Source organism: Aotus nancymaae, unplaced genomic scaffold (assembly GCF_030222135.1).
Source record: "Aotus nancymaae isolate 86718 unplaced genomic scaffold, 86718_ANA_hifiasm-v0.15.2.pri h1tg000014l, whole genome shotgun sequence".
Taxonomy (NCBI): domain Eukaryota; kingdom Metazoa; phylum Chordata; class Mammalia; order Primates; family Aotidae; genus Aotus; species Aotus nancymaae.
In genome coordinates this window covers 35,965,681-35,984,881 of record NW_026988425.1, presented here as the reverse complement: position 1 = coordinate 35,984,881, position 19,201 = coordinate 35,965,681, and the positions used below count along the sequence as shown (strand labels likewise).

General features: G+C 37.0%; 1 protein-coding gene across 4 annotated transcripts in view; it reads right to left on the bottom strand.

Annotated features, from left to right (window-relative positions):
* NIPBL (NIPBL cohesin loading factor) overlaps window positions 1–18,966 on the bottom strand; it is a 207,565-nt gene extending 188,599 nt beyond the window's left edge. Inside the window, exon 1 of one of the 4 annotated variants that reach the window (XM_012459994.3) lies at window positions 18,556–18,966. The gene's annotated coding sequence lies outside the window, so the exon portion shown is untranslated. The remainder of the gene's footprint in view (window positions 1–18,555) is intronic. The other 3 variants (XM_064375929.1, XM_012459995.3, XM_012459996.3) reach the window with 3 other exon arrangements.
* Between the last annotated feature and the right edge of the window lie 235 nt (window positions 18,967–19,201).

The window sequence follows — 19,201 nt, the reverse complement described above, 5'->3', positions numbered from 1 at the left end:
ATACCTTTAGGAACAAATAGGTCAGTCTGTTCACAATTTTTAATTTTACTTGAAGTACTGCTGGTAGGTTGAAATGATTTTTTTTCTACCAAATTCATTTACACTATCTGCTACTTTAACTTCTTTCCGCCATTCTACTATGTCCTCTCTAGTATTCAGCAACTCCGCCTCTGTTCTTCAGAACTAAACACATCTCACCATTTCATCATTTTTCAAATTCTAATTTACTAACTCTGCTCACATGATTCCTTGCTCCTTTATGCCTACAGATGATGTTTTTATAGAATAGAAAAAAAGAGGGATCTTTCAGGCAGCCATGAAAAATTCAGGAGGGAGACTCAAAAGAAAGCCCACATCTAATATCTGGTATTCATTGCTGAGCACATAGCAGTTATTCACTTAATTCTTACTGAATGATTGAGAAGTCTAAGGGAACACAGCTAAAAGAGAAACTTACAAATTTATCTTTCATCTCCAAAAAAGGATTAAAGTTTGAAAAAATCCCTAGGTAATTCTGATATGCTACCTCTTAAGCCAAAAAATAAAACCAAGTACATTTTGCTTAAGTGTACTTCGAACCTTGGAAAGTACTAATTTTCATTTTGGCAGTATGTCACCTGGTCAGTTATTTTGGATACATCAGTTTGATTGCTTTATAACTGTTCCTACATATAACAATTCTGAAAAGCTACTGCCATTTTAAAATTTATTTTAAAAGAAGCCCTTTAATCATATTTGTAAAGATAATCCCCTCTCAAACAAAGTAACATAGTTCTCACTACAAGATTTCATTATAGCATATGTATGAATTCAGTGTAAAACTGAAGGGGTGGTCTTCAGATGAGGCTGAATAAACAAATATACCAGAAAGGCCCTAAGAGAGATTTACACAATAGAAAATAGTTATTAAAGAACATTCATTATGTTATTCTAAGCTCACAATAATATAGTCAATATACTGGAAAACAAAGCATTAAGAAGAAATAGTATTATCTTCTAGTAATTTAACCAAGTAAGATTATAATCTACCATGCTACTTTAAACCCTGATTTAACACTGGAGAGATCTTCTAGGTCAGTTGTAAAAGTCATTTTCAAATAATCATTAGTACAATTTGACCACACCACTTAATTTTTCAACATCCATTCCTTCTAAAATCTGAAAGGTGATACAGGCTTTGGTAGACTATATTTTTAATCACAGGCAGCCAAAACTGATTTAACTTATATTCTACTCTCATATGCCCACAATTATGAAACTTGGGAATCAAGGTGATATCCTTGACTGTTTTCATTCTCCTAACCCAACCTACCTACATAGAATCACTAAACTATAACCAGACTAACTCCTTAATATTTGTTATGGGTTTCCTTCTCTACAATATCCCTATCTTAATTGAGGACCTCAACTCCTACTGGCCTCTTGAGCCTCCCTTTTCCTGCCTACTATCCAAAAAAATTTTTAAGTACACACAAAATATACTCCACTACTAAATAACTTCCTGGTTTTTCGTTGTCTTTAAAAGAAAATACAGAATTCTTAGTAAGGCATATCCATTCCTTCATAATCTGTAGGCTGCCCTTCTCTGTAGCTTTAATCCTTTTTGGCACGCCCCTTTTCCAGCCTATGTCCTAATAATCTAAGCCATCTTCAGTTTCCAAAATCGAATTGTTGGCCCAGACTCCCCAGTATGACTAAGAGCATTCAAAACTTAGTTTCCATACTTACAAACCATTACACCTAGGAGGACTCCTGACTTACTGCCTCACTATACTAGTCTAAATAAGGTGACCACCCCTACCACCAGTGCTACAAGTGTACCTTATCTTGATCATAGCACTTAGATATTGCAACATAATCTCTGTTTACCTGTCTATAAACCATATTAGACTGTAAGATGGGTGGGGTGAAGTCTTTTATTCCACCATCTGCAATGCTTAATAGTTCCTGAGAAAAGACATAGGAATCACTCAGTGTTTGATGAATAAGAAAATGAATATGAGAGATCATGACCATGTTCACATCACACTGGGTATTTCATATTTCAATATTAAGACTAAGTAATGGGTCTTACCTAGACATTGACTTTTCTTTTACTACATTCAATCTACAATATCCTTACCACTTTCTTTCTGCAGATACTGAAGATCCCTTAACTACAACTATACCCCTAGCTTTTCCTTATCTAGATTTTGAAACAAAGACTTGACATATATATATAAAATACACACACACACACACACACACACACACATATATATATATAATATATAAATTCATAGTCCATGAAATCTCAAAAGCTGAGAACCTCTTCAGTTTACAGTTGAAGACATGGGCTTGGGTTAAGAATTGGCTTAAATGTCACTTTGCTAATAGTTTAGATCCCATGCTAATTTTACTATATAATACCTCCAAATAATATACACAGTATGAAAGGCCATAACTGTTTATCATCAAGAGGTTAAAAAATATAGTAAAAAGAGACCACAGCCACAATAGTGGGAAAAGGGAGAATATAAATGACCTAATAATATTAATAGAAAATGTGTATTCTACATGAAAAATACAATGAATCTACTGAATGAGGTAAGATGTGAATGAAAATAAAGATTACAGCAGAGTAAAATTAGTTTTGGAAATATATATCAAGGGCCATAAAAATGTTCAAACCTTCTGGCACAACTTCCACTTACAGAATGACTTCCACTTATGAGATTCTATATAAGGGAATAAAGCCCCTAAAGAGTGTACATATAAAGGTGTTTACCGCCTTATTATTTATATACAAAAAAAGTAAAAGCAAAAATTATGCAAGAATAGAATGACTAAATAAATTATGGTTCATCCACTGACAAAATGCTGGGCAACATTTTATAGAATTACATCATATAGAAAACTGGGAAAATCTTTATGATCCAACCTTAATAGAAAAGAGGAATAAATTTATAGCATGAATACATGTATTTAACCATAATTACATTCGCTATAAATATTTTTATGTAAAAACTTAGTAGGAAAAACATAAAATTTGAGATTATATTTTTCCCATTTCCCAAAAAGCATCTAGTTGTTTTCACATTGTTTCTATAACTGAAAAAAAATTAAGAAAAGTCCTCAACTTTAAAGCTCTTGAAAATTTTTAAGTTCTAAATTTCACAATTTAACCTTAACAAATCAGAAAACTATATGTAGTTTTGGCTTCCAAGAAAACTAAAGGAATGAATTGTTATTGAATTATAAAACTTTTATAAAACACGCTAAAACTGTGGTGTTTATCTTTCAGCTTAAAATATCAGAATCACAAGAAACATATGCTAAATCAGAGTAGATGGCAATGTGGCTCAACAACTAGGTAAATAATTATTAGAGACTCAGATACTGAACTTCATCCTAGGATAGTTACAAGTTTACTGTAAATTATATGTGATTTTAAATTCTAGTTTTTAGACACCCTCATGTGAATACTGAGGACAGTGCAATGGCGCCCTGACATATATTAGGAAAATGAGTAGATTGAATAACTGTAAGAAATATCTCTTTCCCTTTTCTCACAACACCTCCCAGGTCTGAATATGAACATCTGGATTATGCAGATCATTTTAGCCCCAAGCCTACAATTAGTTCTTATCCAGCTAAGCAAACCTTAAATCTTTCTCTTAACCAGCTAAACAAACCTTATTGTCCAAATACAAACAGTTCACTAAATTACACCAATTCTTTTTTTTTTTTTTTTTTTATTGCATTTTAGGTTTTGGGGTACATGTGAAAAACATGCAAAGTTGTTGCATAGGTGCATTCGTGGCAGTGTGATTTGCTGCCTCCCTCCCCCTCACCCATATCTGGCATTTCTCCCCATGCTATCCCTCCCCAACTCCCCCCCCGCTGTCCCCCCCACTCCCCCGCAACAGACCCCCGTGTATAGTGCTCCCCTCCCTGTGTCCATGTGTTCTCCTTGTTCAACACCCTCCTATGAGTGAGAACATGTGGTGTTTGGTTTTGTGTTCTTGTGTCAGTTTGCTGAGAATGATGGTTTCCAGGTTCATCCATGTCCCTACAAAGGACGCGAACTCCTCATTTTTAATGGCTGCATAATATTCCATGGTGTATATGTGCCACATTTTTCCTGTCCAGTCTATCATCGATGGGCATTTGGGTTGGTTCCAGGTCTTTGCTATTGTAAACTGTGCTGCAATGAACATTCGTGTGCATGTGTCCTTATAGTAGAACGATTTATAATCCTTTGGATATATGCCCAGTAATGGGATTGCTGGGTCAAATGGAATTTCTATTTCTAGGTCCTTGAGGAATCGCCACACTGTTTTCCACAGTGGTTGAACTAATTTACACTCCCACCAACAGTGTAAAAGTGTTCCTATTTCTCCACATCCTCTCCAGCATCTATTTTCTCCAGATTTTTTAATGATCGCCATTCTAACTGACGTGAGATGGTATCTCAATGTAGTTTTGATTTGCATTTCTCTAATGACCAGTGATGATGAGCATTTTTTCATATGCTTGTTGGCCTCTTGCATGTCTTCTTTTGTAAAGTATCTGTTCATATCCTTCGCCCATTTTTGAATGGGCTTGTTTGTTTTTTTCTTGTAAATCTTTTTTAGCTCGTTGTAAATTCTGGCTATCAGCCCTTTGTCAGATGGGTAGGCTGCAAAAATTTTTTCCCATTCTATTGGTTGCCGATTCACTCTATTGACTGTTTCTTTTGCCGTGCAGAAGCTGTGGAGTTTGATTAGGTCCCATTTGTCTATTTTGGCTTTTGTTGCCAATGCTTTTGGTGTTTTGGTCATAAAGTCCTTGCCTACGCCTATGTCCTGAATGGTTTTGCCTAGGTTTCCTTCTAGTGTTTTTATGGTGTTAGGCCTTATGTTTAAGTCTTTAATCCATCTGGAGTCAATTTTAGTGTAAGGTGTCAGGAAGGGGTCGAGTTTCTGCTTTCTGCATATGGTTAGCCAGTTTTCCCAACACCACTTATTGAACAGGGAATCCTTTCCCCATTGCTTGTTTTTTTCAGGTTTGTCAAAGATCGGGTGGTTGTAGATATGTTGTGTCGCCTCCGACGCCTCTGTTCTGTTCCATTGGTCTATATCTCTGTTTTGGTACCAGTACCATGCTGTTTTGATTACCGTAGCCTTGTAGTAGAGTTTGAAGTCCGGTAGTGTGATGCCTCCTGCTTTGTTCTTTTTGCTTAGAATTGACTTGGCTATGCGGGCTCTCTTTTGGTTCCATATGAAGTTTAAGGTGGTTTTTTCCAGTTCTGTAAAGAAGGTCATTGGTAGCTTGATGGGGATAGCGTTGAATCTGTAAATTACTTTGGGCAGTATGGCCATTTTCATGATATTAATTCTTCCTAACCATGAACACGGAATGTTTCTCCATCTGTTTGTGTCCTCTCTTATTTCGTTGAGCAGTGGTTTGTAGTTCTCCTTGAAGAGGTCCTTGACGTTCCTTGTTAGTTGTATTCCTAGGTATTTTATTCTCTTTGTAGCAATTGTGAATGGCAGCTCGTTCTTGATTTGGCTCTCTTTAAGTCTATTATTGGTGTATAGGAATGCTTGTGATTTTTGCACATTGATTTTGTATCCTGAGACTTTGCTGAAGTTGCTTATCAGTTTCAGGAGATTTTGGGCTGAGATGATAGGGTCTTCTAGATATACAATCATGTCGTCTGCAAATAGAGACAATTTGACTTCCTCCTTTCCTAACTGAATACCCTTTATTTCTTTTTCTTGTCGGATAGCTCTGGCTAGAACTTCCAGTACTATATTGAACAGGAGTGGTGAGAGAGGGCATCCTTGTCTAGTGCCCGATTTCAAAGGGAATGCTTCCAGTTTTTGCCCATTCAGTATGATATTGGCTGTTGGTTTGTCATAAATAGCTTTTATTATTTTGAGGTACGTTCCGTCGATACCTAGTTTATTGAGAGTTTTTAGCATAAAGGGCTGTTGAATTTTGTCGAAGGCCTTCTCTGCATCAATTGAGATAATCATGTGGTTTTTGTCTTTGGTTCTGTTTATGTGGTGAATTACATTTATAGACTTGCGTATATTGAACCAGCCTTGCATCCCCGGGATGAATCCTACTTGATCGTGGTGGATAAGCTTTTTGATGTGCTGTTGCAATCGGCTTGCCAGTATTTTATTGAAGATTTTTGCATCTATGTTCATCATGGATATTGGCCTGTAATTTTCTTTTCTTGTTGAGTCTCTGCCGGGTTTTGGTATTAGGATGATGTTGGTCTCATAAAATGATTTGGGAAGGATTCCTTCTTTTTGGATTATTTGAAATAGTTTCAGTAGGAATGGTACCAGTTCCTCTTTGTATGTCTGGTAGAATTCGGCTGTGAACCCGTCTGGACCTGGGCTTTTTTTGGGTGGTAGGCTCTTAATTGCTGCCTCGACTTCAGACCTTGTTATTGGTCTATTCAGGGTTTCGACTTCTTCCTGGTTTAGGCTTGGGAGGAGGCAACTGTCCAGGAATTTATCAATTACACCAATTCTTTGCTGTCAATGCTGCTCACCATTTCTGGGCTCCAAGTTTTCTTTCCTCTAAAACTTGCTCAGTATTTAGCAAGCCCCACCTATCATCTGTCACTCTAATTGGTCCTATATCCCCAAAATGAAATACATTCAAATTGATTTATTCAACAATTGTTTGTTGAGTGCTTAATATGTGCAAACCACCACAAGAATCCAATGACTACCAAACTGGGTCTCCCTTCAGTCTTTGTAAACTGCCTTTAGACTGATTGTATTCATTCCAAAATATAGTACTTGGCACTAGAGCAAAATATAGCATATATTACTTCTTTAGTTATAAACTCTAGAAATACTGAAGAAAATGCTTGCTTTTTTTTCAAGGGAGCATTACATTTTAAAATGCCCTTTACAAAAGAGTCACTCAGGCTTATTTAAACTAATAATTTCAAGCAGACCCTTTGGCTCAAACTGTGGGGTGGAGGGGTAGCTTCTTATTTTAAGGAAGAAATATCATAAGGTTATATACAACACCATAAACATTAATTTCCAAACTCACAAACAAGTAATACTGTTACAACGTATCTGACTCCTGTCATTAAAAACATGTGCATGCCTAGCACCTGAATACTACCATATCCCACAGTATTTATTTAGTTTTCTGTACTTAGCAATAAAAGTGAAAATGTTATTCAAGTAAACTTGTTTCCACATTATAGGAAAGTCAATTCAAAAGCCCTTCCTTTAAATTTCCTTACGCATTCCCATTTTCTCCTCTACCCTGCTCCAAAACACATAAACACAAGGTATTGAAATTAATATACACCTCCATGAAATGCAGTACTCTAAAAGCAAGGTATAGAAAGATAAAAAATGAGTTCAAGTCTTCCAGCTGATAAACTGGGCTGTAAGTCAAAAGCCCTAAATTTTAGATATAACAGAACACAGTCACATTTAGGCTATACAGTGTCACTATTACTAAACAATACACCTTAATTTTAAATACCAGAGCCCAAGCAAAGAAGCAAGAAGTATCCAGTACTAAATACATATTACTTTCACGATTATCTCTAAATCTTTCTTTAAATGCTAGAAGTTATTCAATCTGACAAAACTGTATGTTCGGGTCCACTCACAGAATCAAAACATTGGGGAAGGGGTAGATTAAAGTGATATTCAGGAAGTGTTACAAACGTCTGAACTGGCTGAACAACTGGACTGGAAGTATGGTAAAGAAGTATCAAGGATTATCCCAAATTTCTAGTTTAGGTAAATGAGTTGATGGTGAAAACATTAACCTACTTAATATATATTTTTAAGAATAATTTTCTTTCTTTGAGTGACAGGAGGTCAGAGTAGGGAAGAATTAAAGAATGAATGCAGACTTACATACTTTGGAATTTCTATTATTTGTGGGACATTAGGATGTATCTGGTAGACAGCTGGATCTGGCTCAGAAGAGAAATCTATTCGGGAGATAGATTTGTGAGTCATCAGCATACAGGTAGCATGTAACAAGTCATGTGAATAAATGAGATCAACAGGAAAAGAGAACAGAACTAAGTTTGAAGCACCACCTGGAGAATACAAACATTTAAAGGGGTAGGTAGAGGAGGACAAACTAGCAAAAGACTTAACAAATAGGAGGTCAAATACATATGGAAACAACAAGAAGAGAATATCCCAGAGATGAAGCTGTTTCAAAAAGGAAGGGAGAAAGGTGGTTGAATAAAGGAAAGGTAGTCGACTAAAATGTCCAGAAAATGACTCTTCTCTCATTATCTGCCCCCAACTTTCAGTAAAGAACACTGCTTTTCTAACTTTAATCATTGGAAGAGAGGCTATGACTGCTATTCATTATAATCTATGCTCTATTTTTAGCATAAACTTACAAACACTAAACCTAAAGCAAAAGTAAACTCAAGTTTTTGGTGTTATTCCACCATCCCTCATTTTTTATTCTAGTTTCTATGTGCTGTAAGTTCAAAATGCAAGATGCTACTTATTTTAATTATGATGAAAAAGAGTAAGGTCTATTTCACCTGCCTGATAGAGCATTAAACAGTATTTACTAATATAAATAAATGCCATATCATAATGTCAATTACACAGGCAAGTAAAGTTTGGGGCATGAGTGAGGGGTAAAAGTGAGGAAGTAAAATGTTCAATAACAAGGCAACTGCCAACATCTGAGAGAAGTATCTACAGTTGTTCAAAGTGCTATTTTTTGATAATACTCTTTCATAAGAGCATCACCAAAGTTAACAATTTTAAACTTCAGTGACAAACTACTGATACACAGAACATGAATGAATCCCAGAAGCTTTCTGCTAAATTTTAAAAAAAGACATAAAAGGCTATATATGATTCCACTTTTATGTTCCAGAAAAGGAAAAACTATAGAGACAGAAATCAGATCTAGTTGCCTTGGGTTGCAGTAGCGGTAGGAAACTGATTACAAAGGGACTCATGGGAACTTTTGGGGGTAACGGAAATATTCTGATTGTGGTGGTGGTAAGTAAGACTGTGTATGATTGTCACAGTAAGACTGTGTATGATTGTCAAAACTCAAACAGTACACCCAAAAGACTTTTACTGTATAAATTATACCTCAATACACCTAACATTTTAAAAAAAATTTCAGTCATCATATCACTATTTTAACTGAATAGGATTTTTTTTCCCAATGACCTCTGAACTTTTTATTGGCCTCTTGCTCCCCAAAGAGTACCCTGCTTCTGCTGGTTTAATGTCCCAGAACTTTGGTGTCACTGGTCTTAGACACCATTCTGCCATCCACTACCCAGGGGATGGTGGTCTTTTGGATTGTGTGCATGGAGTTGCTGCTGTCCAGGGCATCACCAATATTGAAGTCCTCATTGTCTTCAAGCAGGTGGTGGCAGGTGGCGCTCTCAGCCTTCAGCTTGACTTTATGTTCAGCAGGGCCTCATACTTTTGTGCCTGGCCCTGCCCCTCTTTCCAGGTCTGTGCCAGCTCTGAATCCAAGTGCAGTAAAATTCTGTTGAGCTGCTCTATATCTGCAGGGCCTAGCGGACCACCACCTCCCTCAGGCTGTTCTCCAGAAGCTGGCCTTCAGATTTCTCGAGTCCAGGTGGATCTCCAAGGACTGGACTGAATGTCTCAGCTCTCTGTGTCATCTCAGCAGCTCCATCTTACAAGGACTACATGGTGACCACTGTGGTGCTCTCCTCAATCTGCTGAGACCAGTACTTGTCTAGCTCCTCTTGATTCTTCTGAGTCAGCTTGTTGTATTGGGCCTGGATGTCTGCTATGATCTTGGCGAGATCCTGATATTTGGGAGCATCTACTTCCACGATCAACCCAGATCTGGCAAGGCTTGTAGGCCTTTCACTTCCTCTTCGTGGTTCTCCTTCATGAAGAACAGCTCCTCCCTGAGAGCCTTGATCTGTCTCCAGCTGCAGCTGAGTGACACTGGTGTCATCAATGACCTTGCAGAGCCCATGGATGTTGCTCTCCACAGACTGGCACATGGCCAGCTCTGTCTCATACTTGACTCTAAAGTCATCAGTAGCAAGATGGGTATTGTTGATCTGCAGAATGATGCAGGCATTGTCCACGGTATTTGCGAAGATCTGAGCTCTCAGGTCCTCGATGGTCTTGAAGTAATGGCCCCAGTCTCTGACCTGGGGTCCCTTCTTGTCCAGGTGCTCCCAGATTTTGCTGTCCAGCCTCTGGTTCTTGGTCCTAGGTCCTCACTCTGTCCAGGTAGGAGGCCAGGCAGTTGTTCAGACTTTGCGTGGTCTCGTTGTACTGGATACCTCCCATTCCTGCCAGATCCTGGGCCATCCCCTTGGCCAGGCCCCTGGACCCCAAGGCACTGCAGAAGCTGGTGGAGCAGGACACGGAGATCCGGGAACCAGAGCCCCTAGCACCTGCATAGACGCTGGCCGCACTGCTGACCAGTCGGGCGCCACAGCTGAGCGGCTGGACGAGGCCCAGAGACTGGTAGTTGGTGGAGAAGGTGGAGCGAGTGGTAAAGCTCATGCTCTCCAGGCAGGAGAGTAAGAGCAAAGGACTCAGGCTTTGCTGACCCTGAATAGTGTTTTTTACCTGCTGTAATGTATTTCTCATTAGTTAATTTATCTGATTATATATACTAATTAAATTGGTAAAGAAAAAAACTATAATAAATCCAAAGATTAAAATAAGAAAGTAGATGCTTCACCTCTTGCAATAATACTTCAGTATCTTACTCCAATTATATTGCCTAAGGAATCAGAACAAAAAAACCCTTCCTGTACTTCACGATCCTCACTAACAGCTTAAAAAGGAACTCTGCTTTAAAGTTTTCTTTATTTTTATAAAGTTATGTATGTATTGTTAGGGATATATGTAAATAAAATATTATTACTCCCAAAGCAAGAAGCCCTCAAGAACACAACTCTACGTAAGAAAATTATATTTTGAAATTAAGAGAAATATACTTGCCATTCACTAATCTTAGATTTAAAAACATATCTTTAAGAAATACATATGGCTCAATTCTAACTAAACAACAAATATGGCTGACAGATATAGAAACAAATTCTTTTTCAAGGGATACAAGTAAAAAACCATACAAATGCTATAAAATGGAATGATCAGGGAAACTTTTGCAAAGGCAATGCTTTCTCTTTCTCCTTACAAAAAATTTCTGATCCTTGAGCTCACATTTTAAAAAGTAATATATATCTGTAGAAAAAAAGTGAGAACAATGCATAAATATATATTTTCATGGTTAAGATCAATGCTTTTCCACCAGCAATCTATTTTGAACTTACGAAGATCTCAGAATTTGAGGCCTCTGAAACTGCTCTAGGTTTCATCAGTAAAAGTAACACATTATAAGACCATCCACATTAACAACAAATACCTACATTAGCCACAGCATGTAAAAATTTGCTTTGGGGGAGATAAAGATGCAATGGACATTGACAGTGAAAGGAAGAGATACATAAGAAAAGGGAAAGAAAAAAGAGTAAAAAGATTAGTAGAGTTAAATAAAAGCGTATGTCATGTGTGTCTTTCAGGATAACTTGAAGGTAAGGTATGGAATAAATACTAGTTTCCAAATTATTTTCTCAAAGGGGAAAGAATCAATAGTTTTCAGGTCATGACATTTTAACTTTCAACTGAGCCTTCTGAGGTATAAGCAGAACCCTCGGAAAAAAATTTTTTCATGTGTATCAACTTTAAAGAATAGTATTATTAATAAAAATAAATAAATAATAATAAATGGAATTATGTCCAACTTAAAACCATGTAAAATTTCAACTTGGTCATTACCAAGAAAAAACTAAATTACATAGAGCATACACTCAGATGATTAATGTCTTTAGCTGGAAACCGGCAACTCACAATCTGATTCAAATAAAGACAGCTAAAGGCAGGTTTCAAAATACTGAGAGGGTTGACAAGTACTAGTATTGAGAAAACACTGTAATGTATTTCCTAGCTAGGATTAAAGGACAATTAAAATACCAAATTAAAGATCATAAATATAAATCACAAAGACTAATATTTTAAAAGTAAATTATAGTCAGAATTTAATAATTTATTAGTGCTTTAGACATTGTTACTTTTAAGGTATCTAGAATACATATTTTTTCAATAGTGCTCATATAAAAATAACTATGCATTTCGTCTGCATAAGTGACCCAAAAATGTTAATTCTAACAAAAGAAAATCGAGCATTTTAAAATTATGTCACAGCTTCTGAAATTCTCAGGAGAGGTAAAAGTATATATAATTATTTTAATAAATGAATATTGCTAATTTCTGAAAAAGTTTTTCTTTTCTGTTAAAGAACAAATATGTACAAAAGAGAACTCTAAAGGAATTCGGTATATCCATATTAAGTGATACGTTACACATGTAAGATGGCAAAGCAATTTATCTACATGAATTGTTTTGAAAACAATGCTTTATTGGGAATTTTTTTAATGCTTAACATTATTATTAAAAGTAATGATCACAGTAAAATCATAAAAATAGTTAATCTATAAATTAGTATGACTGATCTTTTTTTTTAAATTTCAGTATTTTTATAGCCTGAGGATAGCTTTTGCCAAATTTTCTAAGGCTACCTATTCCACAGATATCTACATTTACTATATTCCACAGTACATGTATTTAAAAATCAATATCATATTTATATGCACATTTGAATATACAAACATTTTGTGTGCTATACATGATGTAAAGTAACAAGCTGTTTTTTTTTTTTAAAGCCTATAATCAAATAGTGAATCAGCTATAACTGATCAAAACATTTTAGGATTACTCTTGTAAGCCCCACAAGAAAAACAGTGTCACTAACTTTACAATCGAGACTATCCTTTCCAAATATTACATTATAAATTTTGAAGAGCCAGGGTAGAAGAATGTAAATAATAGCTGTTTTAGAATTAGATATAGTTTAACTGGAATCCTAATTCTAACATTTGCTAGATTTGCTACACTGGATAAGTTTCTTAAACATGATGAACCTCAATTTCCTCTGTAAAAAGAGAACACGATCATTAACTTCACTAAGTACCTGGGTGGTTCAAATCATGATACACAGTATCATGGTTGAGACTTATGGGTAAAGTTTCAAATCTGAAGTCCTTTCTCCACTTTCTTGAACTTATTAGTTGTGTGACCTTGGGCTAGTCACGTAATCATTCTGTATCTCAGTTTTCTGATATAACCAACTTCAATTACATATACAAGTTTTCAATACCTTAAGGAGCTGAAAAACTTTTCCTGGCACAGTTTCTGGCACATGGAAATATTCAATATTACATATTATAAACATAAAGCACTCAACATAGTGCCAGACACAAAAAAAATCCCTTATTAAATCTTAGTTTCCTAAACTAAGTTTCTTAAGTTTCAAATGACGTCGTACTGTATCTAAAACTCAAATTCACCCCAGAAAAAAAAGATTTGTCATAAAGATGAGAAAAAGCCTATTTCAAATGTGTTAAAGGTATTCACAAAACGAATTCCTCTAAGGCTGTATGTAATGGCAACAGTTCTGGAATAAGTGTACAACCTCCCAACTTGATAACTGGAATGATCAACATTCTCTGGCTACAAAAATATTGAAACTTTACAAAATGATCAGTCATACTAATTTATAGATTCAGCTATTATCCTAATATTGGTCATATACATTTCTATAAATGAAATGACTCTCTAAAGGTGAATTTTTTCTTTCTAATAACAGCTGCTTTGACAAAGAACTTCAACTCAATATTAAAATCTTAAAAGAACTAAAAGCTTCACAGACTGCTTAACAAAAAAATTTTTTTAAAGATAGTAAAGAGTTGTTGATTTTTTAAAAGCATTATATCTACAGAATATATAGCCTGAATTTTATTTCAGCTTCTTTGCCTCAAGTACACAATTTTCTTGACTAAATGACCGGCAAGTATCAAATCAACTGAACACTCAAAGGATAGTATTAAAATTTTACTGAAACTAGATATGTAGAATCCTGAATCCATAAGAACAAATGTTAAATCAGACTGATCATTTACTAATTATAGAACCATTAGCAGTTTTCTAAACCTTTGTAGCTTCAGTTTCCTCATCTGTAAATTGTAGATAATTATTGTTTCTACTTTTGGGCTTGTTAAAGGATTAAATATTACAGGGACAGACTTAACTCCTGGCAAATAATAAGCCCTCAAAATTGTATGTGACAAAATCTTAGCTGGCAATGCTACATACATCGAGAAGTGATCTCTCCTAATGATATAGCTTTGAGAATAGAAAAGAATATGCCTTAAAACATAATGCAATTTGACAAAATTCAATTCAATAAAATTGACTCCAGATTTACACCAAGAAAAAAAAATTACACATGACAAATATCTAAAATTACTTTTATTACTTAATTTATTTGGGCAAAATATTCTAAGCACATAAAATACCCTTTAAAATTACAATGATGGCCTTAAGAGACATAGAGTTTAAAATTCCTTTTACATTAACCAGAGACACTAAAGTTCCACTCTATTTTAATACTAGGAAAACACAACCAAGAAACAGGTAGCATCTCTCTAAAAGAAGAGGAAAATGCATTTTGAACTTAGATAATTCAAAATTCAAAAAGTCACAAATGGTAACAGTGTCAGGACTGAGCAATATCCAGCTTCAAGACCAGAGCTCACACATTTCTTAAAGCAACAAAATCTAAGAAAAACTAGTGTCAGGGAATCCCTTATTCTCCCACTGACTTACTACATGAATCTACACAAATTGTATGGTCTCTTAAGTGTCAAGTATTTCATCATTAAACAGAAATCATGCTGGTCACTTCTCTCACAGGGATATCAGAATATTTTTAAATGAACTCAGGTCACCTTGAAAAAGAACTAGTTTTAAAATACAAAGAATTATTATAAATGACAACTGTGAAAAAAGAAAAAATTTTTCTTCAAAAGTCCACCTTAAGATAACTTTTAAAGTCTATATAAGACCATAAATTACCACCAAACCTAACCTAGTATGCTCAGGATATTAAAATAAGCATGTTCAACCGAACAGTTAATTGTCAGACTTCTATAAAGGTTCCTAGTCAGTTATTTCCCATTCATTTTTATGGCAAGTAAATGTGATAAACAGAATTAAAGTTACATTTCTCTAAAAGGAATTCTTGTTTAACTTAGATTCCCTAATCGCTTCACATAAACTGAAATCTTAATTTAAAATTTTAGAATTTCTTAAAAATTATGCTTTTCCTAATAAACACTAGAAAGGAGGACTAAATGAAGTTATATAAAACACAAACTCCTGGTTTTTATTTACTCTTATATTATTAATACATTTTATTTTGAGAAACTAAAAATGCCACAATGGGGTATATCAAACATGTAATACAGATATGTTCAAATATTTCTGACAATTTGATGGTGGATTGGTACGAAAAAGTTAAATATGAAATTAGTTGAAGAAGCCTTAGAAATACATTTTTCAAATAAATTAAAAAAAAAAAAAAAAGAAAATACATTTTTCAGTGGGGTAGTCTGGCTCCAAGTAAAGAAAATTTTGAATTGGTACAGCTTTGCTCATATTTTTGAAATTTAATAATGACTACTACAAAGAACCAAGTTTACTGCCATAGTAAAAACTCACTTTTCATCCCTAAAAAGAATCTTACGTAGACAGTTTTTCTTTTTTCAAGTAACGTACAACTTTTCCTTAAAAGCAGACAATATTATAATAGATCTCTAGAACAGGTTCAAAAATGTTCTCAAATAACTTTAGTAAACAAATTTTTGAATGACTTTAAAAAGGAAGCATACTATACACACTTTTCAAACACTGGAAATTATTTATTTGATGTTCAACTCTGACTTACTTTCATTATTCACTTAAAATCTCTTTTCACATAACAGAAATTATTGATAACTCTTCAGAGTCAAGACAAACAATAAGCGATATTGTTGAAATTTCCTTTAGGTATACTAGAAAATATTTCCCCAAATAATATAATCAGGATTACAAGATTACTGGAACACTTCTGATCTCTCCTTTCACTGAATTTAAATTTTTAAAAAATGGAAATAGATGATTAGCCACTGGTGAATATTCCAACCAACAGAGGGGAAGCAGAATAGACTATACTCTTTGGGGAAACAAACTATTCTCTCCAACTAGGTTACTAGTTTAAATTTTACAATTTGAATTTTACACAATGTTTTCTCCTTTAAAAATGACGTATTTAATTGGTCTGAACCAAACAAGACATATTTTTTAATTTAAAGAAATTTTAACTGTAGATAACATAATTAAAGCTACCACACAACCTATATTACTTACAAATTACTAAATATGTAGAATTGAGAAAACAAATTGGGAAGAACTAATTCACTATAACTTAGTTCCAAAGTCTTAAGAAAAAAAGAATCAGTTATATAAACCCAGTATCTAACGCACTTATTCAAATATCTTCCTAAGAAGACAACCTCTAAAAATAAGTTGCTTCAGTTCATGAAAACTAAGCAAGCAGAACTCCTCTTTTCATTATCTTTAGGAGAAATATGTTTATCCCTTGATATACATCTTAGTATTTAAATTAAATAAAAGTTGTAGAGATAATCACAGGAATATATGATGGCCTTTAAAACATTTATATGAAGTCCTTACCACCCCATCACCAAAAAAGCAAACCCTCTGCTTTCTTAAGATGTGTTCTCCCAGTCTGCATTCCCTCCCTGGCATGCCCCCCACTCGCACACCCCCCCACACACACCCGCAGTAGGCCTGAGGCCCCGTAGCAAACAGTGTCTAACAGGAGCAGGCAGCACAAAGACAGGAATGGGAGATTAGTGGGAGGGAGGGAGGCCGGGATTGGGGCTCAGCAGGAGCTTCAGGCTTTTTAAAATTCAAACTGCTCCCTGACCAATACAAATCACGGACACGCTACTGACTACTACACGGATTTATAGCATTAAAAACATGCCTAGTACGTGACAGCTATATTAACTTCATTCTTTTAAGCATTTATCTGTACATTTGCAGGAAATGTGGAACAATTTATTGTAAGCAGGACGCTAAACTAAAAAATAACCTTCACAAAGTAACTCACTCTACAGTGACAATAATTTAATGACACAAAAAATTTGAACCAATGTAACATAAACTAGTAAAACAAGAGATTTCGCTGAGCAGCGCCGCTTCATTTTAACCAGTGAAAGTTTTCCTTCAGCGAATATGAAACAAAGTATCAAAACAGTGTAACCCAGGTACATTTTCCTAGCAATTTGCCTGACTGAGGAATTTTTAATTGGTGTTTCCCCCTTATACCAACTTATATTACGAACGCCTCCATAAACAAGCTCGAAACACTTAACTTACTCATGAACTAGAACTTGTCAAGTTAGAACTGACATTTTTCTCCAGCATTTACAGATACATTTGACCTATTAAAATGACACCTCTCTCATTACATAGTCAAACATCATGGCACAAACAGCCAATGACAATCCTGGGACCTCAAGAAGAACTGCCCTGACATGAAAAGGATGGCACCTTCTACAATTTTTCAACCTCCCACGGATTTTAAGTATAACTTAATTTTTTCTTCTTCCTTTTTTTTTTTTCTTAAAAGAAAATTGGTTCTACCCGTATCTCAGCACAATTCTGAGAACACTTAAAATTCTTTTTATGCTCCTACACCTTTTGGTCAGGAAGTACCTGAGCGTTTTATGTATGGTCGTTTAAAACTGCCCTTACATAACGCATACAAATAGAAAGTGGCAGAGTAAACCTGTCAAGTACTTTATACTTGTCTTTGAATAGAAAGTCCATGTGCAACAACACACTGTCAAACAACAAGATAAAAAGCTCTTGGAGGGGGAGATGTGCAGTGTCTACCATAGTATGGTTTTCTGTATTAAATATTCATGCGGACGATTTAATTCTTTAAAAAAGAAAATGAGTCTTTATGAACTTTCCAACGTCCAAACAAGTTTTACAAATAGAATTACCTCGGGATCCGTGTCTGAGTATTTACGTTTGTCTCACTAACTGAAACTACTTCCTCCCTTCATGGGGTCACAGGGGGAAGAAGGGGGGTTGTTTGTTTCACTGGGACGTTCCCCACTCCCGGACCGGGAAAGTTGTAAATATGGGGACGATCAGGGCACATTTGCTGTTAGTTGTATTGTTTCCGCCTCCTCACTAGCTACGGCTCCTCTCCCGGGCGAGGCCTGTCACCGACCAGCAGTCGCTCCGCTCAGCCCGGAGCTCTCCTAATCCCCGAGCTCAAGTAGATTCCGCTGGCCCGCGGCCTGCACTCTCCGCCGGGCCTACGCCTCCCCGGCCGCCCGGCAGGAGCCCAGTCCCCGCCACCGGAGCCAGCCGGGAGAGGGTACAAAACCACCGCCACCCAAGGCGGCTGCCACCAGAGAGAAGCGAACTCTAGACTCGCCCGTGGAAGAGACCTGGGGCCGCTAAGGAAACGGCGGGGAGGGGAGCGAGGAGGAGAGACGCTGAGGACCTGGCGCCGCCGCCGCCGCCGCCGCCGCCGAAATAAAGAGCAGGAATTTACCTGGGCGAATCGGCGTCTGAATCCAAGGGGAGGCCGAGGCCGCTGTGGCGAGAGACTATAATCCGGGCCGGGAGTGGGGGTGGCTACGGCTCCTCTTCCGTCTCCTCAGTGCGGGGAACATGTAGAGCCGGGGGGAGACCAGCCGAGAAGACAAATCGTTGCTGCTTCTTCCTCCTCCTCCTCCTTCTCCCACATAGAAACACTCACAAACACCCTACCAGGGGCCCAAGCTACCGGGGGGGCATCGCCGCGGGCCCGGGAACCAATCCTCCTGTCGGCGGGGGCGTCCCTCCCTGCGGCTTGGTGGTGTCGGGTGAGTCGGTACCGACGGAGGGAGGGGGGGGAGGGTGGGGGGAAGGAGCCCTGTGTGTGTCTCTCTCTCGTTCCGTCTCTCCCTCTCAGAACAAAATGCCGACCGGAAGTGCAGCTGCAGGAATGACTCCCTCCGCCGGCGCCAAACACTAACAACCACCCCCTCTTCCCCACTCCACTTCCGCCGCCACCGCCGCCGCCGCCGCCGCCGCTACTGCCACTTGGGCTCGCGTCCTCGGCCGCGCCGCGCCGCGCCGCGCCGGGGCCCAGCCGGGGCCAGCAGCCGGACGGCGGCGGCTCTCCTCTACGCCCTTCTCCTCAGGGCGGCTGTGGA